The sequence below is a fragment of the Protopterus annectens genome, chromosome 4.part0 (assembly GCF_019279795.1).
Source record: "Protopterus annectens isolate FY-2018-M chromosome 4.part0, PAN1.0, whole genome shotgun sequence".
Classification (NCBI taxonomy): Eukaryota; Metazoa; Chordata; order Ceratodontiformes; family Protopteridae; genus Protopterus; species Protopterus annectens.
The window spans coordinates 1,174,649,640-1,174,663,847 of record NC_056733.1 but is presented as its reverse complement, the minus strand read 5'-3'; positions in this window follow the sequence as shown (position 1 = coordinate 1,174,663,847).

Below are 14,208 nucleotides of genomic sequence, written 5' to 3'. Positions count from 1 at the left end.
CACAAGAGTGCAGACCGCAATCCTTCTTAATGTAAAATAACTGGCCTTTAAACCAGAACTAATAAACTTTTAGAATAACAGACACTGAGCTCTCAATCAGCAGTTCCTAACTTAGAAGGATGTAAGCTACCTGTCCTGCCACCACAGTGCAGGCCACAAACCTTCCTAATGTAAAACAACTGGTCTGAAACCCAAGTGCTTAATCCAAAAGACTTAGAAATGATAGCTACACTTTAATCAAGTTACTACCAGCAGTAATAAATACAACTGAATACTTTAAAGAATGCCTGGATTAGTGCTCAAGTTATACAAACAAAGCTAGATTCAGCAGGTCTGGATCTAGTCTATGCTACAGCAAACGAGGTGTACCAATTTCAGTAAGAAGCAGTTCAAATATGCAGGCACTATAAGCTTTAACCAGAAATTCCCAGCTCAGAAGGACAGAGTCCAGCCTCTCCTCCCACAAGAGTGCAGAACACGAACCCTCTTAATGTAAAATAACTGGCCTCAAACCCAAGTGCTTAAACCAGAATTAATACACTTTTAGAATAACAGACACTGAGCCCTCAATCAGCAGTTCCCAACTTAGAAGGATGTAAGCTACCTGTTCTGGCACTACAGTGCAGACCACAAACCTTCCTAATGTAAAACTGGTCTGAAGCCCAGGTGCTTAAACTAAAAGGCTTACAATGAGTTACACCAAGCAGTAATAAATACAATTGAGTACTTTTAAGATGACGCAAAAGCAAAATAAAGTAAGAAAAAACACAAATACAGTAAAAGCAGATAATTTTTTTTTTTTTTTTTTTTTTTTTTTGGAAAGAGAGAAAGGAAAGCGAGAAAGGAGTAGCAGAAACTAAGCTGATTGGCCTTCTCAAATGCTCTCCCTGTACTGGGTAGAATGAGGTAATGACACTAGACTGGGAGGAGGGTCTCAGATCAAATTTACACTAGGGGCGGGCAACTGCAAAGCCACCAACTATAAAAACTCTATACCAACACGGAGGGAGGGTGGGAAACAAACTGCAGAAATGTTACTCCCAGCTGAAAAGCAGCAGTGAGCCTTTAAATGAAAGTTTTAAACAGCTAAAGGAGCCTGTAGAAAAAAAAGAGTTTAACTGCAACAAGTTATCATAAACAAACAACCCAACAGATGCTTAATAAGAGTGGACAATTTCCAGTTAATACCTCACACACAGTGAAACTAGCTAGAAAAAATGCACAGTACACAAAGTGCTATAAACAACAAAGAAATAAAGAACAAAATAAACAAAAAACAGGATACTTAATGTTATATATTGTAGCTCCGAGTTTGCTGAGTGTCCTTCCTTCGATAAGCTCACTGTAAAATGGCTGAACACTCACAACTGAGCTTCTTAGGTAACAGAAAGTTGAAACCTGAGACAGCTTTTAAGAAAGAAATCTCAAAGAACCAATGAGGTGCTTAGTCTAAGCTGTAGTCCAGGAGACCTCAGTCAGCCAATGACCTCAAACAATTCTCTCTCACTGAAATGCCTGATGGCTTTGGCTAAAACAAGATGTCCCTGAATTATGTGCTCAGACACACAGCCTCCACAAACACTAGGCCCAAATACAAGCCAGAATATGGAAATGCTACAAATATCCCCACTACTTAGAACAAACTGCAGAAATGTTACTCCCAGCTGAAAAGCAGCAGTGAGCCTTTAAATGAAAGTTTTAAACAGCTAAAGGAGCCACTAGAAAAAAGAGTTTAACTGCAACAAGTTATCATAAACAAACAACCCAACAGATGCTTAATAAGAGTGGACAATTTCCAGTTAATACCTCACACACAGTGAAACTAGCTAGAAAAAATACACAGTACACAAAGTGCTATAAACAACAAAGAAATAAAGAACAAAATAAACAAAAAACAGGATACTTAATGTTATATATTGTAGCTCCGAGTTTGCTGAGTGTCCTTCCTTCGATAAACTCACTGTAAAATGGCTGAACACTCACAACTGAGCTTCTTAGGTAACAGAAAGTTGAAACCTGAGACAGCTTTTAAGAAAGAAATCTCAAAAGAGCCAATGAGGTGCTTAGCCTAAGCTGTAGTCCAGGAGACCTCAGTCAGCCAATGACCTCAAACAATTCTCTCTCACTGAAATGCCTGATGGCTTTGGCTAAAACAAGATGTCCCTGAATTATGTGCTCAGACACACAGCCTCCACAAACACTAGGCCCAAATACAAGCCTGAATATGGAAATGCTACAAATATCCCCACTACTTAGTACAAACTGCAGAAATGTTACTCCCAGCTGAAAAGCAGCAGTGAGCCTTTAAATGAAAGTTTTAAACAGCTAAAGGAGCCACTAGAAAAAAAGTTTAACTGCAACAAGTTATCATAAACAAACAACCCAACAGATGCTTAATAAGAGTGGACAATTTCCAGTTAATACCTCACACACAGTGAAACTAGCTAGAAAAAATACACAGTACACAAAGGGATATAAACAACAAAGAAATAAAGAACAAAATAAACAAAAAACAGGATACTTAATGTTATATATTGTAGCTCCGAGTTTGCTGAGTGTCCTTCCTTCGATAAGCTTACTGTAAAAATAGAGAGGAGCTCCTGAGGATCATTGCCTGAGCAGACTAGTGTTGAGTCATTAGCATATTGAATAACAGTTGCATCTTCACAGATACTGTGGAGATTATTAGTGAAAATGGAGAATAGAAGGGGAACTTGAATAGACCCTTGTGGGACTCCTGTGGTAATGGGTAGCAGTGAGGATAGGTTATCGTCCCATCAAACTGCTTGTTGTCTTCCTTGTAGATAGTTCTGAAACCAGGCTAATGCATGATTACTAAGGCTGAGATCAGTAAGGGAGTAGAGCAGTTTACGATGGTTGACCATATCAAAGGCTTTTGACAGGTCCAAGGATATGGCAGATGTTAGATTGCCTATGTGTTTTTTTTGGTTGATGAGGTTTGTAAAGAGAGTAGGGCCATGGTAGTGCTGTGGACAGGCCGAAATCCATGTTGGGTGGGAGAGAGAAGTAGGTATGGCTTAAGTTGGTGGTGTATACATTTTCCAAGTATTTTAGCTAGTGGGGACAGGATGGCAATTTGGCAATTGGGTGAAATAACTTCTCTAAATCAGTAAAAGGCTAAACTGCTCTTTCTCTATTTTCCTTCCCTTCTGCATCTCCATTATTACATAAATAGAACTCATCCATCTTCTTCTCTCTCCGTTCAGTAACCACATCTTGAGAAATTCACTCAAAAAGCTTCCCTGCCTTCCCTACTGATTTACTGCTATGTAATTCCAATTCAGAAGGATTGCCTGCCTTTTCCTCTCTCATGCCAACTACTAGCATCATATTCATGATACCTGAAGGCTCAACTGCCTTCACAGAAACTATATTACCACAACATAACTCCTGTGTTTCCATTCTTCTCCCTCCATGTTTCTTCAAAATGCCACTGTGCTCAGAATGGATGTTGGAAGTAAGCAATCATCCAACTGTCTTACTTGCAACTGCAGAGTAGGGGAAGTTCCACAATGCCCTTGACAAATTTCCCCTTGTAGTATAAATGCCACCTTGGGTTTCCCTTGAAAAGAGGTTACTAGCCTAGTGGGACTAATCTGGTCAACAAAGGATAAATAAATAAAATGCATATGGATAGTATTAGACACTGTGGCACTGAAGCACTTGAAGGATTTTTCTAATTGCGGGTTGGGTGGTTGGTATAATCATGAAGGTGTTCACCTGACAGACATAAGGTGCAGGGTTTGATTCTCACATTTGAAAAGGAAATTGGCTAGGATTAAAATGGCCCACAAGGACTGTTAGCCTAATACTTGCCTATGAATCTATGAACAATCCTTCTACCTGGTGTGGGAATACAACTCACAACCTTCTGACCTGTTGCACCAGAAGCTCCTAATTACATGCTAGCAAAAATAAATTAAATCTGGACAGATTTTGTAGTATGACTAGCCAACTGTAAAAAGTGCATTACAGAATAACATCTTAAAATAAACTATGAATGTAACTGATATGATGGATGACATATAGCCTGTTATAGGTCATGCACTAATTAATAAATCAAACACAGCACACACACACACACACACACACACACACACACACACACACACACACACACACACACACACACACACACACACACACACACAAACACACATTCAGTATATATCACTGACATGTTGATGGACGATGGGAGTTGACTAGAGCAGTCTTACAAACTGCCCTATCACAAGCATGATAACAGTCTTGTCTAGAAGACATAACAGGCAATGCTACCGCAGTGGGCATTGCACTATTATAGGCCAAGATGCACAGTTACTGTTGGATGATAGAGAGAGAGTATAGACAGTGGCAGAGCAGAAGGCATTCATGTTAGGACAGACTGAGCAGGCATCGGTATCACATTAAAATCAATTTTCTTTTTGCCATAATCCTGAAGCCTGAACAAATCAATACTTGTGATAATAACCTTTTGTTGGTTTTCAGAAAGAAAGTCATTTCTATTATCCTGGCAAGCTATAAACAGAACTTATATGCGCCTATAGCCAAGAGCAGTAATGGTTTGTTGAGTGAGTCAGTGAGAGTGACTCAGTGATTGTTTGACTGTTGACAGTAGTGGATATTTAGCTTGATGTGAGATGTCAATGAGACAAACAACAAACAAAACAATGGAGGTCACAGTCAGAATCATTCTCCCTACAATTTTGCTGATAGATAATTTTTTATCAAGTTAATAGGTTGTCCCTTTTCCTTAGGAGGCTTCTGAGTTAACAATACAGAATTCTGCCTCATCTTTTTCTTGTGTTCTACACCTTTTATGACATTTTTTTTGGTGTAGGGATAATTCTTATATCATAAAGTGTTATCATGTCTTGTTTGATTTTGGTGTGATTATTTTAAAGAACATGTTGCTTCATATGGATTATTGTGATTGGTCCATAATGACAACCAACTAACTTTGTTTAATTAACTCTAGCTCATCAGCTTTAATGTGTTCAAACAATTCATTTTCGCCAGAGCTTAACAGCCATTTTTTTTTCAGAAGCCTTTGCATTGACTACCATTATTTTAAGTAGAATAGATGCAAATAAGTGAAAATAAGCATTTTGTAGATGGGTGAGTCCTCTGCATCTCCAAGTGGGATACTGAGTTAACCATAGCCCCAACAACTTAAATATATCAACTCCAAGATAGCATTAATATAGAGAAATGGTAAAAGTCCTAACACTATGTATAGGATTGTCCTCTCTTAATGATTGGTAATACGATTTACTTTTGAGATGGTACTGTGCATTAGTGGACACTCACTGAGAGGAAATAATGCATCTAGATGAGTTATGCTTTGCTGTAATGTATGACACCCAGATTAGTGCCTGCCTTTTGCATTTAAATGAATGTACCCTTTGCAGATCATCCCATGGCCATATACAGTCTTCATTCTTTTACCTTATGAATCAAGTAACAAACATCTTAAATTATGGCACTTTAAGTATTGGTATTGACCAGTCTAAAAAAGAATAGACCAAGAGAAGTTAAGTTAATATGCATTTTCTGAATCTACACTGCGTATGACAGTTTATCAGTCTTACTACAGTTATTTGGTTAACATTTGTTAACCAGGAAAGTCCGACTTGGAACAAAGCCAATTTTCAGTGGAGGCCTGGGGTGAAACACTCCAGAGGTATGTCTTTGTAATATGGGAGGAAACCAGAGCACCTGGAGGAAAACCACATGAATGCAGGGAAAACATGCAGACTCTGCACAGAAGGCACCCCAACTGAGAATCAAACTGGATAACCTCTTGCTGTGAGATGACAATGCAACCACTGCACCACTGCACCATCCATGGTGCTATGGTACTGAATGGTGTTATGTTCACCACTTAGTCACAAAATCATAATTTTTGAGGTGGTACACAGAAACATTTTTATACAATTTACTATTAATTGATGTTCTCTGTCATTGAAGTCTGGCAAGCCGTACACAAGCATCCAAGTAGACAGAACTTCATCAAAACAGGCTCAGTGATAAACTTTCACCTTGCTACTCTAGGATCCAAGCTTCAGTCCTGGTCTCTAGTCACTGTCTGCATGGAATATACTTCTTACCTCTCACTTTATCTTTTTGGCTTTGGGGGATCTGCTTTCCACCAATCTTCCAAAGATTTGCTGGTTTATCAGCTTCTCTAAAGTTTCTTTTTATACTGTATTCATCTTTATCCTTGTGGCACATGTTATAGATGAAAGAAATCCATGAATGATTGGTTTGCATATAAGCTAAAATGTATGACCTTACTTAATTTAATATTTTAATGAATACATTTGGATGACAGCTGGTGTAAATGCATCAGTTCTCAGACCTGTCAATTGTGTAGAGTTTCTCAGAATGTCCAGATTTTTGTCACATATTTTTGGTCTGTTCTTCATACAATTTGTGTCTTTTCTGAAAAATCATTGAGGACTGAAGTCACTAAAAATGAAATACATTTGAGATTCTGACTTCATATCCCTCATAAAAATGCATGTTAACATAAATCCTGTTATTGCAGCAACTTTCTAAGTTTATAACAGCAATATTTGAAATCTGTCCCTATTTTTGTGTCCTCCCCCCATTATTTTATGCTTTGTCCAGATTTCTTGCACTAAGAGGTTGAGAGGTATGCCAATCCAGTGTTTTATTTTCCATCTCATATCCCTGAGTGGTATTTACAAGTCATTGGATAAATTCACCCATGAGTTCAGGAAAATTAATTGTAAAAAATGGTGTACTATTAACAGTAGCAAATGTACTCCATTGACTGCCACTATTACATATAATTCAGTACTTACATGAATGAAACATCATCTCATATGGGATTATTCATAATAGTGCAATAATGTATAACAAAGTACATGTTACTGTTATATTTCCTTAATGGTGGTATGCAGTGGAAGATGGATTACACAAAGGTGCCCTCTTAATCTTTGCCCTTCAGGTTCCCTGTCTCTCACTCAGGCATCAATATCTGATGGCTTCTGTGGTGTGTGACCCTATCAAATGTTTCTTTGGAACACAATATTTTCTAATTATATCTTTAGATTTAACTACAGTAGTCCCATAATCTTACCTGCTTAATATGACATATTAACATAATACCCATAAGTCATCTTAAGTAAGCCGATAAGGGCATTAGTACTCCAAATAAGAAGCAGTGGAGTGACACATGCATATTACCAGTTACAGCATGCTCTTAATACTTAGCTCTTTGCTAAAAGTAGACCTGGATTCTGTTGACAAAATATTAGTGTGTAAACTGCATGACAGGTTTGGATTTGCACATATAAACGCTCTTCTACCCATAGCTAAGTGCACTCTGATGTTATAGAAAGGCTGCAACCATTACTGACATGAACTATCTACCTGGTTCTCTTTGTTTATCCTTTCTTTGCACTGCTTGACTAAACTTCCTCAGATAGCAGCCCAGGTATATCCCGTCTCTGATGCTTAACCAAGTTCCAACTGGAATGTGGATTCCCACATTATTGTACAAGACCATGCTGTACTGCTTAAGAATAACTCTTCCAGACATTACAGCTTCTCTCTGAACTGTCAGATCCATTAATTTCTCTAGAGGTACAAAGACAAAATAATCAGTTGTTTCACATTTTATACTATATGATATTTACAAGTTTTGCTACTCTAACAAATAAAATATTGTCTTCATTTTTCATAATCCTCCTGCAAATATCCTTAAACTTTAAGTCTGTCTCGGTAGAAAAATCAGGCCATTTATAAGGAAAATGGCAAGGTGTTGATACCTCACTGTCTCATGGCTGGTATTATTTTGTTTAAAGATTTACTCATCAGTGCCAACAGGAGCAACATTTTAATTCATTCCTATTCAGGTTCAGTTTTGACAGATAAAGCTGATATAAGCTGAATACACATACTGATTGCTTCATCACTCCAATTGGATGTGCCAGTCATACATCCCTTTAAGCCTGTCTCTAACCACTGAAAACCCTTTTGGCAGCATTGAAGTGAAAGTCAACTGGAATTTCTTCCTGTGGAACAGTTTCTTTGCCAATATTATGTTTTAAGTAAGCCACGAACTTCCCAGATCACTTAGCAGACCTACATTCCAGAGTATGCAGTTTTCATTTTGGCTAGCTTCTGAAAAGTAAAACTCCAAGAGCTAGTAGAACCAAAAAGAGCAGAGTAGAAATGTCACAAACTTTAAAAAGCAGTCAGTTTTAACAGAGTCTTTCTAAAATATTTTACTCCTGCCCAGACATCCTAATGTTTCTCTGTTACAGTATTATTCTCAATTTAAACAGAAGTACTCTGACTTGCAATGGCATGGCTTACTGCGTTCCTTCCACTGTATCATGATACAAATGCTGGGGTCATTACAGATAACTCAACTGTCAGCTGATTGGATCATCATGTGCTCCTACTTCGTCAAAAGTTAGAGATATCATTGGCTGGTGATGCAATAAGGTGTTATCTTTGATGACAGACAGCTTGTTTTTCCATCCATTGTCCTTAATACTACTATTGTGTTTTATAAGTAGCCATGTATACAGTCACAAACACATACACTCCAGATAGACCGCCACACAGACAAAACACTCAAACTATTTGCTTAAGTAGCCTGTATCCTAACCCTAATCCACAAACACTCACACACAGACAACTCCACCCCTGCTGCCAAATCTTTGGCAACATCCAAAGGCTTCAGCATTAGAACAAAACCTAACCTGCCTACATGCAAACATAACTCACATACTGCAGAAACAGGCAATGATCCAACATTCAAAATTGCCTATAATCAATAAACAGGAATTTTGATATAAAGTGAAAGGAATAAATTCTGTCCATAAAATGTGCATTCACCAGATTATACTGCAACTATGTATTGTATGCACATACACACACACACACACACACACACACACACACACACACACACACACACACACACACACACACACACACACACACACACACACACACACACACACACACACACACACACACACACACACACACACACACACACATATATATATCTAGTGGAGGCAGCAAACATGACAGTCTAAGTGTTTTATTGTAATGCACATACTGCAGAAACAGGCAATGATCCAACATTCAAAATTGCCTATAATCAATAAACAGGAATTTTGATATAAAGTGAAAGGAATAAATTCTGTCCATAAAATGTGCATTCACCAGATTATACTGCAACTATGTATTGTATGCACACACACACACACACACACACACACACACACACACACACACACACACACACACACACACACACACACACACACACACACACACACACACACACACATATATATATCTAGTGGAGGCAGCAAACATGACAGTCTAAGTGTTTTATTGTAATAAACATAATGCAGTTAAACTTTGTAAGCTGGAATTGAAAATGTAACGTGGAAACTTAAAGCACTTGATGATTTCAGACAATTTCTGTTACACTACAATAGTATCAGAGCAGAATAAAATGACTTAACATGTCTCTCTCACCACATCTCACCTTGGTAAAAACTAAAATGAAGCAAATTAAATTACAGTCCCCCCTCACTAGATGTCACTATAATCAGCAGCAATGATAATAACTCAAAGAAGGCATGTTAGCATAGTGTCTCTAGTCATACATCTTGTAGGTTTATAGTATCAGTTTCTTATGTATGTGCCTTATACAGAAGTATTCAACAACTGGAAACACATATACAGAATCTTCAAAAATTGTGCTTATTGTGAGTGTAGTCAAAAGTCCTTGGCACAAGGAAATACAAAACTTTGGTACCACTTAAGTCTCTGATAAATAAATGTCTTATACAACCAAATGTCTCCGGAAACTAAACATCTTAGGCAACCAAAATTCTCTGGTAGATACCTGTCTCAGTAAACCAGTAGCTTATGGTAAATAAACATCTTATCATCCAAAAAGTTTCTGAGAAATGTTTCTGGTGAACAAAGTCTCTCAAATGATATCTCACTTGATGATCTGAACAATGTCTCTGGCTCACCACTCCTTCAGTGAAAGTATGGCTCAGCATTCCTTTCACTAGGACTTCCATTTTCAGTCTTTAAAAATACTAACTACAGACTTCCCCTGCCAAAAACTGACAATAATGGTCTTATTGTATCTTTCTACACAGGAAACCCATCCAGACTCCTATGGAACCCTGAATATGGGTACTACATTGACTTCTGTTATATCGTCAGCCTGCATTAAATAGGTGTCTGCCTGTAGCAACCATCCACGTGCTAACTCAGATAATTTCACCAAGGGGGCTAACCTCAAAACTCACTTCTCCCTAACACCTACTATTTTAGCTACAGACTAATACTCCACATGGCCTAGGGAATTTAGTGCATCTTGCAGTCCTACCTGTGCCTATTGGTACCATCCAATAGGCACTCCAAGTGGCATGTGCCATGATCTTGTGTTACAGATGTGACGCGCCCCTTCTTGAAGACAGCAGATTTGAGTCTGCTGGAAAGTGTGTGAACCTGAAACATGGTAGCCTCCTTGTAATGGAACACACTGGGATGGACTGAATTTTGAAGTAGAACAGCTGACAAGCTTTGGTCCAGTGGCAAAGTTTTACAATTGCCTTTCTCCTGCTGGTAAAGCAACTGGAGGGAACATACACACCCTGCATAGCAAATAGTGTCAAAGGGACCCCAAGGCCCATTATATGGCTAGGCATTCTCTTTTTGTAGCAGAATACTGGCTTTCACTGATGTTGAACTTTTTACTGTAATAGCAGAAGGGTGTTCTTCATTGCTAGCCTTCTGAGTTAACACTGCCTCCAACCTGACCTCACATGTCCATATAGACTTTCAAAGGAACTAGAAAAGTCAGAGGACACCAAGGCACATCAGCTTCTGGTACTCATCTGATCTTTCCTGACACCCTGACCTTTGTGAGGTCTATTTGGAGGCAGGCTAGAAGCAAATCCCACGATGACTATTCTATAATAACCAGCATCTCTGAGAAAAGCCCAGACTTGCTTTTTCAGCTGGTGATTTGACAGTTCTCTACCACTTTTTTTTTTCTTTCTGAGATTTAATTAGCCCCTGAGCCTTAATTAGACTCTGAGCCTTCTGAGTAGATAACTACATTATGTAAGTAAAATACCACACATGACTGGTGGGTTTTAAGACCCTGTCCATAGTCTTTGGAAGTTATCTGGGGAGCCATGGAGACCAAATGGTAGGATGATATATTCCATAGTTTCTTTGGTTAAGGGGATTTGCCAGTACCTTTTCCATAGATCCAAGGTAGAAAGGAACCTGGCCTTGCCCAGCCTTTCCACTGATTCTTCTATCCTAGGCATAGGGTAGCTGTTTAACTTGGATATGCTGTTTAGAAAGGTCATTACAAAAGAAGATGGTACGGTACCATCTAGCTTTTATAATAACACAGTGGGGCTATTCCATTCACTAGTAATTCACTCACAATTATATTACTATCCGCAACCAAAAGAACTTTAATCCAACAAACTTTTCTAACGCTCTAAAAGCAATAAATTGGAATAGTCTAAAAACACTATCTCTAGATAATGCAGTTGCCTACTTCAACTCAACCTTCTTAAACCTTCTAGACTACCATGCTCCCTTAAGGACAAAAAGAATAAAAATCAAAACTGCCCCATGGCTAACCAAAGACACACTAGCAACCATGCGACACAGAGATAAACCTGGGCACACTACCAGAAAAATAGGACCCCCCCCCATCCATAATGAATACAAAACACTTTGAAATAAAGTAAAAAAGCTCATCATCTCTGATCGACAAAAATACTTCTCCATGCTCCAAAACAATAATAAAACTAACCCTCGGAAATTTTGGAAAGGAATCTCCACTCTTCTCAATCCCAGCAAACCAGACACCCCCACCCTAGACCCTAATGCTCTCGATATAGATTTGGCTACCCAATTCAACTCTTTTTTCATTGATTCTATTTCCAAACTAACCTCATCATTCTGTAACATCTCTACACTCTCCCATTCACCCCTGTCTTCCTCTACCAACACTCTACCCTCCACCACCACCTCACCCCCATTCTCGTCTACTAATTCTCTGCCATCCAGCTCTTCTCCTACTTTCATGTCCTCTTTATCATCATCACCCCCTAATATCCCTTCCCATTCCCCGCTTTTCTCATTAAAACATATCCCCACATCTACCATAGAAAACTCCTTTAGAAATTGAAGCCATGCACTAATGCTCCTGACAACATCCCTTCTTACTTTCTTAGCATTTGTCTACCCCATTAGCATTCTAATCAACCGCACTATCCAAGAAAGCACAGTTACCAAAATCTGGAAAAAGGCCTTTATCATACCACTACATAAAGGAGGCAATAATAACAATGTTACTAATTTCCGTCCCATCGCCATCCTGTCTCCCATCTCTAAGCTCCTAGAAAAGTGTATTCCACTACAACTCCTACCACATCTCTTAGATAATCACCTACTAACTCCCACACAACATGGATTCAGACCAGGTCACAGTACTATGACAGCCCTCCTCTCCTTCCTTGAAATTGTAAACAAATCTCGGGACTCTGGTCATATTGTTTCTACCCTACTACTTGACCTATCTAAGGCCTTTGACACTATTTCTCATACCCTATTTTTAACTAAACTCTCTACGCTCAACCTATCTCCTTCCTCTTTGAACTGGTTCTACAGCTACTTATTCAATAGATATCAAGCAGTAAAATGGAAAAAGGCCACCTCCTCATTCCTCAATACCCCAACCGGAGTTCCTCAAGGTTCCATACTGGGTGCCCTCCTCTTTAATATATTTATAAATGATTTACGCAACGCTATCCCTTTCTTGAATATCATCCAATACGCAGATGATTCAACTATTATCTGCTCTGCCACATCTATCCCTACACTCTTAAAGCTTACTCAAGATGCTTTCTCAACCACTGAGCATTGGATGAAAAAGAATCACCTAGCAATCAATACCTCTAAAACCAAATTAATGGTATTTACTCCCTCCAGAGTCACCTCTTTCGACACAAACTCATTCTCTATTACCAGTCAAAATAACACATCTCTGGAACTGGTGTCAGAGACCAAGTTACTTGGGGTCCAAATAGATAGTCAGCTCAAATTCAATTCCCACTTACAGCTAAATATAAAAAAAACATCAAAAACTAGGTTTGCTCTACCGACAAAATCATTATCTTACACCTGCCACTAAAATCACTCTCTCTACAGCTTTTCTTATCCCCTCGCTTCTCTATGGAGCTCCACTCCTAACTAATCTACAATCCTCACTGAAAACACAACTTTCCTCTTGTTACAACAAAATTGCCAAGTTTGCTACCAGCCATAAGTCCTCCACCCACCACTGTTCCTCTCTCCACATACTAAAATGTCTAGAACTACCTAATCATCTCACCTATACTCAACTTACTCTTGCTCACAAGCTCATTTTCAACCAGTCCCTCTGTCCCTCCCTTTCTTCTGCCTTTAAAATGCACCTACCTGACAGAGTACTAAGGTCTAACAACCAAAATCTATTAGAAGTATACAAACCAACTCATCCCCCAGGCAAAAATCTTCTATCCTATGGTCTAGCATGTCTCTGGAACTCCCTACCGCCGTCCATTTGTACCACCCCTAACCGCTTTATTTTCAAAAAATCTCTCCACTCACATCTAGTAACCCAGTGGGAATGCTCCTGCTCCCACCCCACATAACTTACACTGGCTATTTCCATCTTCCTTTCTTCCCCTGTTTACACTAGCAATTTTAATTTTTCTTAACTCTTAACTCATACCTCCTTGTAACTCCTACGATATTTGCTAAGAATGCAATAAGCTGCACCTCTTAAGTGTATGCTTCCTATGATGTAATGGCTCTCAGTATTTATTTTGTAATGTTCCTTTGCTAGTCTGTATCATCTGTAAGTTTCATCTCTAGTCTGTATTAATTGTAATGTTCTCTCAGATCTATGACACTTGTAAAATTATAATCAAAAACCTATTGTAACCTTCATTGTTTTTGGAGCTTTTCTCCCCAGGACTCCATTGAAAACAAGTTCATTTTGGCCCAATGGACTATCCTGGTAAACCAACTGCAAATAAATAAAATAAAATAGTTAACTTCAATAGCACTCCCAGTTTATATATATATATATATATA